Consider the following 13,554-nt stretch of genomic DNA (forward strand, 5'->3'; position numbering starts at 1 on the left):
CAGAAGTTAAATAACCTGTTAGGGCTAGGGGGCAGTATTGACACGGCTGGATAAAAAACATACCCGATTTAATCTGGTTACCACTCCTACCCAGTAACTAGAATATGCATATACTTATTACATATGGATAGAAAACACCCTAAATTTTCTAAAACTGTTTGAATGGTGTCTGTGAGTATAACAGAACTCAAATGGCAGGTCAAAACCTGAGAGATTCCTTTACAGGAAGTGGCCTGTCTGACCATTTCTTGAACTTCTTTTCCATCTCTATCATTTACTAAGGATCTCTGCTCTAACGTGACACTTCCCACGTCGTCCATAGGCGCTCAGAGCCCGGGAAAAAACAGAATGTCGTCATTCCAGCCCCAGGCTGAAACACATTATCGCCTTTCTCAAGTGGCCGATCAAGGGACACTGGGCTTATGCGCATGACCCGACCGCCCCCGCCTTTGGGATTTTTTCCTCTGTTTGCCGAAAAGGAGATTCCCTGTCGGAATATTATCGCTTTTCTACGAGAAAAATGGCGTAAAAATTGATTTTAAACAGCGGTTGACATGCTTCGAAGTACGGTAATGGAATATTTAGAATTTTATTGTCACGAATTGCGCCATGCGCGCGACACTTCTTTACTATTTCGGATAGTGTCTGGAACGCACGAACAAAACGCCGCTATTCGGATATAACGATGGATTATTTTGGACCAAACCAACATTTGTTATTGAAGTAGCAGTCCTGGGTGTGCATTCTGACGAAGACAACAAAAGGTAATCAAACTTTTATAATAGTAAATATGATTATGGTGAGTGCTAAACTTGCCGGGTGTCTAAATAGCGAGCCCGTGATGCCTGGGCTATGTACTTAGAATATTGCAAAATGTGCTTTCACCAAAAAGCTATTTTAAAATCGGACATATCGAGTGCATAGAGGAGGTCTGTATCTATAATTCTTAAAATAATTGTTATGCTTTTTGTGAACGTTTATCGTGAGTAATTTAGTAAAATGTTAGCGAATTCCCCGGAAGTTTGCGGGGGGTATGCTAGTTCTGAACGTCACATGCTAATGTAAAAAGCTGGTTTTTGATATAAATATGAACTTGATTGAACAAAACATGCATGTATTGTATAACATAATGTCCTAGGGTTGTCATCTGATGAAGATCATCAAAGGTGAGTGCTGCATTTAGCTGTCTTCTGGGTTTTGGTGACATTATATGCTGGCTTGAAAAATGGGTGTCTGATTATTTCTGGCTTGGTACTCTGCTGACATAATCTAATGTTTTGCTTTCGTTGTAAAGCCTTTTTGAAATCGGACAGTGTGGTTAGATTAACGAGAGTCTTGTCTTTAAATAGCTGTAAAATAGTCATATGTTTGAGAAATTGAAGTAATAGGATTTTTAAGGTTTTGAAAATCGCGCCACAGGCTGCCAGTGGCTGTTACGTAGGTGGGACGCAAGCGTCCCACCTAGCCCATAGAGGATAATGAACAGTAAACATTACACTCACAGATGTTCCAAAAGAATAAAGACATTTTGTTGTAACGATGTGCAAATAGTTAAAGTACAAAAGGGAAAATAGATAAAAATAAATGTGGGTTGTATTTACAATGGTGTTTGTTCTTCACTGGTTCCCCTTTTCTTGCGGCAACAGGTCACAAATACTGGTTTTGTGATGGCACACTGTGGTATTTCACCCAATAGATATGGGAGTTTATCAAAATTGAGTTTGTTTTTAGAAATCTTTGTGGATCTGTGTAATCTCTCTCTCTCTCTCTCTCTCTCTCTCTCTCTCGCTCTCACTCACTCCCTCTCTGCCTCTGTCTCTGTCTCTCTCTGTCTCTCTCTCTGTCTCTCTCTGTCTCTCTCTCTCTCTCTCTGTCTCTCTCTCTGTCTCTCTCTCTGTCTCTCTCTCTGTCTCTCTCTCTGTCTCTCTCTCTCTCTCTCTCTCGCTCTCACTCACTCCCTCTCTGCCTCTGTCTCTGTCTCTCTCTGTCTCTCTCTCTGTCTCTCTCTCTCTCTCTCTGTCTCTGTCTCTCTCTCTGTCTCTCTCTCTCTCTCTCTGTCTCTCTCTCTGTCTCTCTCTCTGTCTCTCTCAGATTGCATTATGCAGATTACACCTCTTTACCTGGAGGTGTGTACTTCAGGGCAGCAAGGAGCTGTTGACCATCAGTCATCACTCATCAGGCCAAGTGTTATCAGGTGAGGATAGCTGTTGTTCTTAGGTTGTTATTATGTTGCGTTACATTATTTCTAGGTCAGACAAGGCTACTTAGTTCTGTTACTAACTTCCCAGACATGTCATTTTTTTCAGAAATTCTGCAGGCATGGGACATCAAAAATGGCATATTTCTCTTCTTCTAACACATAAACAAAAATGAAACTTAAGAAATACCGTCTGCTATTGTCTTTGTAGCGAACATTCCTGCCGACAGTCAGCCAAAACCTGCCAGCGGCTGTCTGTCTCCCAGTGCCTTTGGTGTTTCACCTCTCTTAGAGAGTTGTGTGATCTTCTGACCTTTGACCTGGGGTGCAACAAGGCAGTCACATGCAAGGGATTGGGAAAGTAAGGTTAAGAGGGGTAAGATGGGTGACCGAAGGGAGGACCAGGGATAGAGGGTGAGGGTTAAGGGGGGTGACCAAAGGGATGGTCAGAGATAGAGGGTGAGGGTTAAGGGGGGTGACCAAAGTGGTTTCCAGGGATAGAGGGTGAGGGTTAAGGGGGGGTGACCAAAGTGGTTTCCAGGGATAGAGGGTGAGGGTTAAGGGGGGGTGACCAAAGTGGTTTCCAGGGATAGAGGGTGAGGGTTAAGGGGGGACCAGATTGAAAATGAGACACTATCGCTCAGTTTTGACGTGTGAGGATGATGTTGCCGTAGCTACTGCGGCCCCGGAGAGGCGATGACACTCTCTCTATTTTTAAAGCTGTCAAAGCCACCCTCCTCCCCTAGGCCTCAGAGAAAGAGTGAGGCTGTTGAATGAGGTGCATCGCCTTGGGCTGCGAGACTGAAACTATCTTTATTGGTTTTAAAATTAGTCTCTTCTCCTCCATCTGCACTGGTACGAACGTGACATCATCATTACGCTGGCTTGTAACTGGTCGGTTATTTCTCATCAGAGCAACGAAGAAGAAGAAGGAGAAGAAGAAGAAGAGACGTGTTGAGGACAGATTTTCTAGTCAGTTGAGAAAGAGTCAGAAACATCCCTTTCCATTATATTAAATACTTATTTGGTATTTGATGTATATTAGGCATATTCATAGTGTTGATTACGTATTTACACAATGACAACACTGGAGACATTAATGCCACCATCCTAGTTTTTTAGCTATTGTGTTGGACAAACACACACACACACACACACACACACACACACACACACACACACACACACACACACACACACTGCTTTGCATAATGTATTGTTGTCTCTATCTTCTTGCCCTTTGTGCTGTTGTCTGTGCCCAATAATGCTTGTACCATGTTTTGTGCCGCTACAATGTTGTGTTGCTACCATGTTGTTGTCATGTTGTGTTGCTACCATGTTGTTGTCATGTTGTGGAGCTACCATGTTGTTGTCATGTTGTGGAGCTACCATGTTGTTGTCATGTTGTGGAGCTACCATGCTGTTGTCATGTTGTGGAGCTACCATGTTGTTGTCATGTTGTGTTGCTACCATGTTGTTGTCATGTTGTGGAGCTACCATGTTGTCATGTTGTGTTGCTACCATGTTGTTGTCATGTTGTGTTGCTACCATGTTGTTGTCATGTTGTGGAGCTACCATGTTGTTGTCATGTTGTGGAGCTACCATGTTGTTGTCATGTTGTGGAGCTACCATGTTGTTGTCATGTTGTGTTGCTACCATGTTGTTGTCATGTTGTGGAGCTACCATGTTGATGTCATGTTGTGTTGCTACCATGTTGTTGTCATGTTGTGGAGCTACCATGTTGTTGTCATGTTGTGTTGCTACCATGCAGTGTTGTTGTCTTATGTAGTGTTGTGTTGTGTGTTTTTGTCCTATATTTAAACTTTTTATTTTTTTTATTTTACTCCCAGCCCCGTCTCCGCAGGAAGCCTTTTGCCTTTTGGTAGGCCGTCATTGTAAATAAGAATTTGTTCTTAACTGACTTCCTTAGCTAAATAAAGGTTAAATAAAACAAATGTAAAACACACACACACACAAGCCTATCTTCCTGTATAACAGCAAATCTGGATCACACTGATACTGACACCGATCCTACCTTCCAATATTTCCATTTGAGTCATTTGGCAGACGCTCTTATCTCGAGCCACTAATATCTTCCTAAGGCTAAGATACTGTAGGATGGTAAGGGAAAATGAGACAGGGGAAGGACAATAGGTAAGTGGAAACTCATTACGCTAATGAAGAATCACAGTAACATGTAACGCCTTCCCAAATTTTTACCAATCTTTACCAATCTTAACATTAGATTATAACGTGGCATGATGAAGAGGAGGTTCATTTGCTTGTGAAGATGTGTTAATGCTAAGATAGTGGTCGGTCATCACATGTTACACTGTAAGTGGCTGTTGCTTGAGTAAAGCAGAGTTATACATGCCTTCCCACATCAATCGGAAAAGGAAAAGCTGTTTCCTTTCAAAATACCTTGTCAAAATTCCCTGTAGAGATGTTGGCAGGAGGGGCAGTGAGTTTAGAGATGTTGCCAGGAGGGACAGTGAGTTTAGAGATGTTGGCAGGAGGGGCAGTGAGTTTAGAGATGTTTTCAGGAGGGGCAGTGAGTTTAGAGATGTTTTCAGGAGAGGCAGTGAGTGTAGAGATGTTTTCAGGAGAGGCAGTGAGTTTAGAGATTTTGTCAGGAGGGGCAGTGAGTTTAGAGATGTTGGCAGGAGGGGCAGTGAGTTTAGAGATGTTTTCAGGAGGGGCAGTGAGTTTAGAGATGTTGGCAGGAGGGGCAGTGAGTTTAGAGATGTTGCCAGGAGGGACAGTGAGTTTAGAGATGTTGGCAGGAGGGGCAGTGAGTTTAGAGATGTTTTCAGGAGGGGCAGTGAGTTTAGAGATGTTTTCAGAAGAGGCAGTGAGTGTAGAGATGTTTTCAGGAGAGGCAGTGAGTTTAGAGATGTTGGCAGGAGGGGCAGTGAGTTTAGAGATGTTGGCAGGAGGGGCAGTGAGTTTAGAGATGTTTTCAGGAGGGGTAGTGAGTTTAGAGATATTGGCAGGAGGGACAGTGAGTTTAGAGATGTTGGCAGTGAGTTTAGAGATATTGCCAGGAGGGACAGTGAGTTTAGAGATGTTGGCAGGAGGGGCAGTGAGTTTAGAGATGTTTTCAGGAGGGGCAGTGAGTTTAGAGATGTTTTCAGGAGAGGCAGTGAGTGTAGAGATGTTTTCAGGAGAGGCAGTGAGTTTAGAGATGTTGTCAGGAGGGGCAGTGAGTTTAGAGATGTTGGCAGGAGGGGCAGTGAGTTTAGAGATGTTTTCAGGAGGGGCAGTGAGTTTAGAGATGTTGGCAGGAGGGGCAGTGAGTTTAGAGATGTTGCCAGGAGGGACAGTGAGTTTAGAGATGTTGGCAGGAGGGGCAGTGAGTTTAGAGATGTTTTCAGGAGGGGCAGTGAGTTTAGAGATGTTTTCAGAAGAGGCAGTGAGTGTAGAGATGTTTTCAGGAGAGGTAGTGAGTTTAGAGATATTGGCAGGAGGGGCAGTGAGTTTAGAGATGTTTTCAGAAGAGGCAGTGAGTGTAGAGATGTTTTCAGGAGAGGCAGTGAGTTTAGAGATGTTGGCAGGAGGGGCAGTGAGTTTAGAGATGTTGGCAGGAGGGACAGTGAGTTTAGAGATGTTTTCAGGAGGGACAGTGAGTTTAGAGATATTGGCAGGAGGGACAGTGAGTTTAGAGATGTTGGCAGGAGGGGCAGTGAGTTTAGAGATATTGGCAGGAGAGGCAGTGAGTTTAGAGATGTTGGCAGGAGGGGCAGTGAGTTTAGAGATATTGGCAGGAGAGGCAGTGAGTTTAGAGATGTTGGCAGGAGGGGCAGTGAGTTTAGAGATGTTTTCAGGAGGGGCAGTGAGTTTAGAGATGTTGTCAGGAGGGGCAGTGAGTTTAGAGATGTTGTCAGGAGGGGCAGTGAGTGTAGAGATGTTTTCAGGAGGGGCAGTGAGTTTAGAGATGTTGGCAGTAGGGGCAGTGAGTTTAGAGATGTTTTCAGGAGGGGCAGTGAGTTTAGAGATGTTGTCAGGAGGGGCAGTGAGTGTAGAGATGTTTTCAGGAGGGGCAGTGAGTTTAGAGATGTTGGCAGGAGGGGCAGTGAGTTTAGAGATATTGGCAGTGAGTTTAGAGATGTTGGCAGGAGGGGCAGTGAGAGGCTCTTATGTGTGTATCCTTTGCTCATATCTGATTATCAAACCTCTGCTGAGTTGGGTTGGTCTCTGCCTTTCCCACTGACGGACGTCGTAATAAGATGATGCATCATAATAGATCCAATCTGCATATCTAAGCCAATATCTGTGTCCCAAATGGCACCCTATGCCCCACATAGGGCTCAGGTCAAAAGTAGTGCACTATATAGGGAATATGGTGCCATTTGGTACGTACATTGAGTGTTTACTATGACAGAAGAAGCATGCAGAGTAAAAAGGCTAAGTAAACTTGGCATCAGTGTCAATACTCTATTTTTTTTTAACAATAGAGTACACTACATGCCTTCCTTTCTCCTTTTAAAGAATGCACATCAATTTCCTGTCATTTTATGCCTTTTCCATTGATACTGACGGTCTGTTGAATAGAAGAGAAGAAAAAAAAGCCGTTTGAAAACGTAATTTCCCGAGGCGTCGGTCGAGGTGTTTAGCAGAAAACCTCCTGGTAGAATGTATCTACGTGTCAATCAGCACCCCTATATGGTGCACTACTGGGGAATCGCATGGGTCATTGGTCAAAAGTAGTACACTATAAAGGGGAATAGGATGCCATTGGGGACACAGTGTCTTCTCCTATTTTCAACAGAAAAAAGAGTAACCATGTATCAAAAAAGTCGTCCTTCGAGCTCGAGGATCTACTTAGATGTCAGAGGCTACTCACATAGAGACAGAGTTGTAACTTAAGCACTTCATTTTGTTCCTTTTAAACACGTATTAAAAAGAGAGCCCAGAGCCCTGAGGAGAGGAGGAAGTAGATACCCATTCTAGGATACATACAGTGATTCCCAAGACCAAGACTTCCCTCCCCCCAATACATTCTAGACATTATTGTCCCCAATTCACTGTTCTTCTCTACCAAGTAACCATGTAATTAGTCGATGCCAATGAGATACATGGACACTGAAAATACAATCCAAAAGAGGAAATACAGCAGTTATGTGTCAATAATTGTCAGTAATTGTTCATTGGATGTGTGTGGGTGAGAGGGTGTGAGTGGGTGTATGTGTGGGTATGTGTCTGTGCATATGAATGGGAGAGTGAAGGAGGGTAAATATTAACATGTATAGGAGGGTGGTAGAGAATGGGTGTCTGGGGTATAGGGTATTTGTTGTGTTTGAATGAATGAGAATAGAGGAGTAAATAGATTAATTGAGGGGTGGAAATGTCTCTGAGAAGAAGGGGGAGGGGATAGACTTCCCCTGGGGTGGGGGAAAGGAAAAGGATGGTTAAGGATGGGACAAGCTTGGCTTGGGGTGGGGGGTGGGCAAGGATGGTTAAGGATGGGACAAGCTTGGCTTGGGGGGAAAGGGGAAGTAAAGAGGGGAAGTGGGGATCATTTATTTATTTTTACCTTTATTTAACCAGGTAGGCCAGTTGAGAAAAAGTTATCATTTACAACTGCGACCTGGCCAAGATAAAGCAAAGCAGTGCGACCCAAACAACAACACAGAGTTACACATGGAATTAACAAACATACAGTCAATAATACAATAGAGGTAGGATAAGGGAGTGAAGGCAATAAATAAGCCATAGTGGTGAAATAATTACAATATAGCAATTAAACACTGGAGTGATAGATGTGCAGAAGATGAGTGTGCAAGTAGAGATACTGGAGTGCAAAGGAGCAAAATAAATAAAATAACAGTATGGGGAGGAGGTAGTTGGATAGGCTATTTACAGATGGGCTATGTGCAGGTGCAGTAATCTGTGAGCTGCTGTGACAGCTGGTGCTTAAAGCTAGTGAGGGAGATATGAGTCTCCAGCTTCAATGATTTTTGCAGTTTGTTCCAGTCATTGGCAGCAGAGAACTGGAAGGAAAGGCGGCCAAAGGAGGAATTGGCTTTGGGGGTGACCAGTGAGATATACCTGCTGGAGTGCGTGCTATGGGTGGGTGCTGCTATGGTGACCAGTGAGCTGAGATGAGGTGGGGCTTTACCTTGCAAAGACTTATAGATGACCTGGAGCCAGTGGGTTTGGCGACGAATAAGAAGCGAGGGCCAGCCAACGTGAGCATACAGGTCGCAGTGGTGTGTAGTGTATGGGGCTTTGGTGACAAAACGGATGGCACTGTGATAGACTGTATCCAATTTGTTGAGTAGAGTGTTGGAGGCTATTTTGTAATTGACATCGCCGAAGTCAAGGATCGGTAGGATAGTCAGTTTACGAGGGAATGGTTGGCAGCATGAGTGAAGGATGCTTTGTTGTGAAAAAGGAAGCCGAATCTAGGTTTAATGTGAGTCTGGAAGGAGAGTTTACAGTCTAACCAGACACCTAGGTATTTGTAGTTGTCCACATACTCTAAGTCAGAACCGTCCAGAGTAGTGATGCTGGATGGGCGGGTGGTTGCGGGCAGCGATCGGTTGAAGAGCATGCATTTCGTTTTACTTGCATTTAAGAGCAGTTGGACACCATAATAAATCATTGCAAGGTAAAGAAGAAAATAACATTTCGGGAAATTAAGCAGGAATACCATTTAAAGAGAACAAAAAACTACTTGTTAAACTCACATAAAGCACACTACTTAATGACAAATACACCTGGTAAATATCTCACAGCTCACACAAAACAAATACATGCTAAACCAGTTTTAATTTTTAAAGATACAAAAGCGGTAATTAGAAACATCAACGCGATTACTGACAATTTTAAAAGCTTCTATGAAAATCTATAAAAATCAGAATGAAACAACAGTTGAATAGATCCTATAGCCTTTTTAGACTCAACAACTCTGAAGCAATTATAAGCAGAATAAAATAATCACTAAAAAAAGAAATTTGCACGGAGTAGCCCCCCTACTTACAACAATGACAATACATCACTCAATTCAATTTGTGCACACAATTTGAGAGAAATAATATTTTTTTGTACATATGGATTATTTCTGGGATATTTTATTTCAGCTCGTGAAACATGGGACTAGCACTTCACATGTTGCGTTTATATGTTTGTTCAGTGTACATTTGTTTAACCATTGTGTCATGTTTGGGTCTGTGGGACCCATTTTCAATGTTAACTTAAAGAAAAATGATACAATGAATTATTTTTTCAACCTGAAACTCATTGGATTTGACTCATTTTGTGCGAAGAACATGTAAAATAACACATTTTCGTTATGTGCACACTGTGCACCCACTTTACACATTTTTATGTGTGTGTTCGGATCCTGAGATTGGACTGGACCCGAGGGTAATAGAAGGGTGGAAAAGTTTGTGTGTTGGTGAAAACAAGTAAAAATTAAACAAAAAGGTTTGCTGTGTGCATTCACTCTGTCTTCCTCCTCACTGGGCCTGCTGTTTCTACAGAGCACCAACAACCTGTATGTCTCCCTAGCACTCTTTACCCTTTTTTATTTAACCTTTAGTTCACTAGGCAAGTCAGTTAAGAACAAATTCTTATTTACAATGACGGCCTAGGAACAGTGGGTTAACTGCCTTGTTCAGGGGCAGAATGAAATATTTTTACCTTGTCAGCAACAGGGATTCAATCTAACAACCTTCCGCTTACTAGTCCAACGTTCTAACCACTAAGCTACCTGCCACCCCATGTTTGTAGTGTGTAAAACTACACAATGTCTTGCGGGTACCTGCACAATGTTATTTCAATACATTATTTCGATACATTGTAAAAAATGCTGTATTTTCCCACACTCTACCCCAGCCAGGTGCAAATTGGTGGAGGGAAACAACAAATACATAGCTTTGCATGTGTGGCTCCTTATCACAATCAGTCAGTATGGCAAAAATAATCTCTGCTCAGAGGGCCTTAGAAATAATATTTGTGGAGAGAGAAGCGAGTGTGGATGGAGCGTCTTCCACTTTGGAAGATGAAGAATTTTCTGAATATGAGGATCATGTCTCTGTCAATTGGGAGTCTGAGTTAGAAGCAGAGGATGAGATTGACCCTCAGCCAGCCCCAGGACCAGCCCATCAGCAACCAGCCCCAGGACCAGCCAATCAGCAGCCAGCCCCAGGACCAGCCCATCAGCAGCCAGCCCCAGGACCAGCCCATCAGCAGCCAGCCCCAGGACCAGCCCATCAGCAGCCAGCCCCAGGACCAGCCCATCAGCAGCCAGCCCCAGGACCAGCCCATCAGCAGCCAGCCCCAGGACCAGCCAATCAGCAGCCAGCCCCAGGACCAGCCCATCAGCAGCCAGCCCCAGGACCAGCCCATCAGCCCCAGGACCAGCCCATCAGCAGCCAGCCCCAGGACCAGCCCATCAGCAGCCAGCCCCAGGACCAGCCCATCAGCAGCCAGCCCCAGGACCATCCCATCAGCAGCCAGCCCCAGGACCAGCCAATCAGCAGCCAGCCCCAGGCTTTTTTTTGTTGGTTAATACATGATTCCATATATGTTATTTCATAGTTTTAATGTCTTCACTATTATTCTACAATGTAGAAAATAGTACAAATAAAGAAAAACACTGGAATGAGTCTCAGTGTCTAAACTGTATATATATATTATATTAAAAATGTATTAAAAAGGGTTTTCTTCTTTGGCACAATATGTGTGAGAATACAGGTCAGGTAAAAATATGTAAAGCTTTCTGTAACTGGAGGAAATAAGTTCTTGGCTGCCTGGTAACTGGAGGAAATAAGGCCTTAGCTGTCTGTTAAACGGAGGAAATAAGTTCTTGGCTGCCTGGTAACTGGAGGAAATAAGGCCTTAGCTGCCTGGTAACTGGAGGAAATAAGGCCTTAGCTGCCTGTTAAATGGAGGAAATAAGTTCTTGGCTGCCTGGTAACTGGAGGAAATAAGGCCTTAGCTGCCTGGTAACTGGAGGAAATAAGTTCTTGGCTGCCTGGTAACTGGAGGAAATAAGTTCTTGGCTGCCTGGTAACTGGAGGAAATAAGTTATTAGCTGCCTGGTAACTGGAGGAAATAAGGCCTTAGCTGCCTGGTAACTGGAGGAAATAAGGCCTTAGCTGCCTGGTAACTGGAGGAAATAAGTTCTTGGCTGCCTGGTAACTGGAGGAAATAAGTTATTAGCTGCCTACCAGAGACCAGAGAGCTGGCCTAGCCAACATCTTATGGGGTATTAACCCTACCTTCCTCCAATGATCTTTCAAAAGAGAATAGATATATACTGTATACACATATATACAGTACTGCAGCTCAAATATGTTCAATCTTTTTTTTAAACATTGTTAACCATGTTAAGTGAACAGGCCGTAGTCACTTCAGTTCCGGTTGGTTACCCTCTGTTACAGTGATCATGTAACGCTGGTTCAATTAGGCTTGGTTAATCTCACTCTGTCCATCTGCTTCAACCCAGCAGACAGTAGAGTCAACCAGCAGTGATCCAGAGAGCCAAAGACACTCCCCATTCAGTTCCTATTTCCCTGTAGGAGGCCTCCATTCAGTTCCTCCCTGTAGGAGGCCTCCATTCAGTTCCTCCCTGTAGGAGGCCTCCATTCAGTTCCTCCCTGTAGGAGGCCTCCATTCAGTTCCTCCCTGTAGGAGGCCTCCATTCAGTTCCTCCCTGTAGGAGGCCTCCATTCAGTTCCTCCCTGTAGGAGGCCTCCATTCAGTTCCTCCCTGTAGGAGGCCTCCATTCAGTTCCTCAGTTCCTCCATGTAGGAGGCCTCCATTCACATTCACTTATACAATACAGCCTCCAATACAGCCTCTATCCAATTATCCTATGCCTCTATCCAGCTATCCTCCCCCTTTATCCAGCTATCCCCGGCCTTTATCCAACTGTCCTCTGCTTCTATCCAGCTGTCCTCTGCCTTTATCCAGCTATTCTCTGCCTCTATCCAACTATCCTCTAACTTTTCACTGCTTCTATATACTGTAGCTTTGTGCTGGCTCTGAAGGCTCCTGGAGAGAGAGAGGACAGAGAGAAAAGAGCCCAGGCAGAGCACCATGCTGGCTGTCTCCAACAGGCCTGAATACAAATGGATTTGTTTAGGATTAGACATGTGAATCCTTCAGAACAAAGAGGAAACTTTCTCTCTCTCTCTCTCTCTCTCTCTCTCTCTTATCGGCTGGGGCTTTTGGGATTAGTGTAACTAACGTTGGCTTGGAACAACGGCTTGTGACATCTGTTTGGGGAGCTGGCCAATCAGTGTGTGTGTGTGTGTCTGTGTCTATGTGTGTGTGTGTGTGTGTGTGTGTGTGTGTGTGTGTGTGTGTGTGTGTGTGTGTGTGTGTGTGTGTGTGTGTGTGTGTGTGTGTGTGTGTGTGTGTGTGTGTGTGTGTGTGTGTGTGTGTGTGTGTGAAGGATTAGGAGTCTGCCTTTTGTTTCCTGATTCTCTGTTTGTAATCGATTGGTGATGGTAGAATTCCTTTCCTCTTGTACAATCTCCATAAGGAGATCTCTCTCTACTAAGACTGTGGAAATGAGTATTTTCTCCTAGAGGGGATTTGGATCATCTCTGTCATATTGTGAGATGTTTAATGTTGTGACGTGGTGTAAGCGTACTTACTAACCTTTCTTAAGAATTAATTACATAATCTGTCTCGTGTCTAATCCTGAGCCGAGCCCTGTAATGTCATCAATACATACTAAACCCCTAAATCATCATGACTAATCCTGAGCCGAGCCCTGTAATGTCATCAACACCTACTAAACCCTTAAATCATCATGACTAATCCTGAGTCGAGCCCTGTAATGTCATCAACACCTACTAAACCCTTAAATCATCGTGACTAATCCTGATCCAAGCCCTGTAATGTCATCAACACCTACTAAACCCTTAAATCATCGTGACTAATCCTGATCCGAGCCCTGTAATGTCATCAACACCTACTAAACCCTTAAATCATTGTGACTAATCCTGATCCAAGCCCTGTAATGTCATCAACACCTACTAAACCCTTAAATCATCGTGTCTAATCCTGATCCAAGCCCTGTAATGTCATCAACACCTACTAAGCCTCTAACTCATCGTGACTAATCCTGATCCGAGCCCTGTAATGTCATCAACACCTACTAAGCCTCTAACTCATCGTGACTCGCCTACATATTGAATCATAACTAAGCCAGTCTCCACAACATCTTGAATCCTCAGTATCTGCAGCATTCGTTATTGTTTTTCCAGATACATTAGCCTTCCAGATAGCATGAAAGACTCCGTGGGAGAGAAAGGAAATGAAAACAATTGGTAAGGAAAAGCCAAGAACAGCTACTGGCTATTTGTTGGCTATTTTGTTTAATCTGTTCAGTGTTCAAT

Source organism: Salmo salar, chromosome 12 (assembly GCF_965601325.2).
Source record: "Salmo salar chromosome 12, fSalSal1, whole genome shotgun sequence".
NCBI lineage: Eukaryota > Metazoa > Chordata > Actinopteri > Salmoniformes > Salmonidae > Salmo > Salmo salar.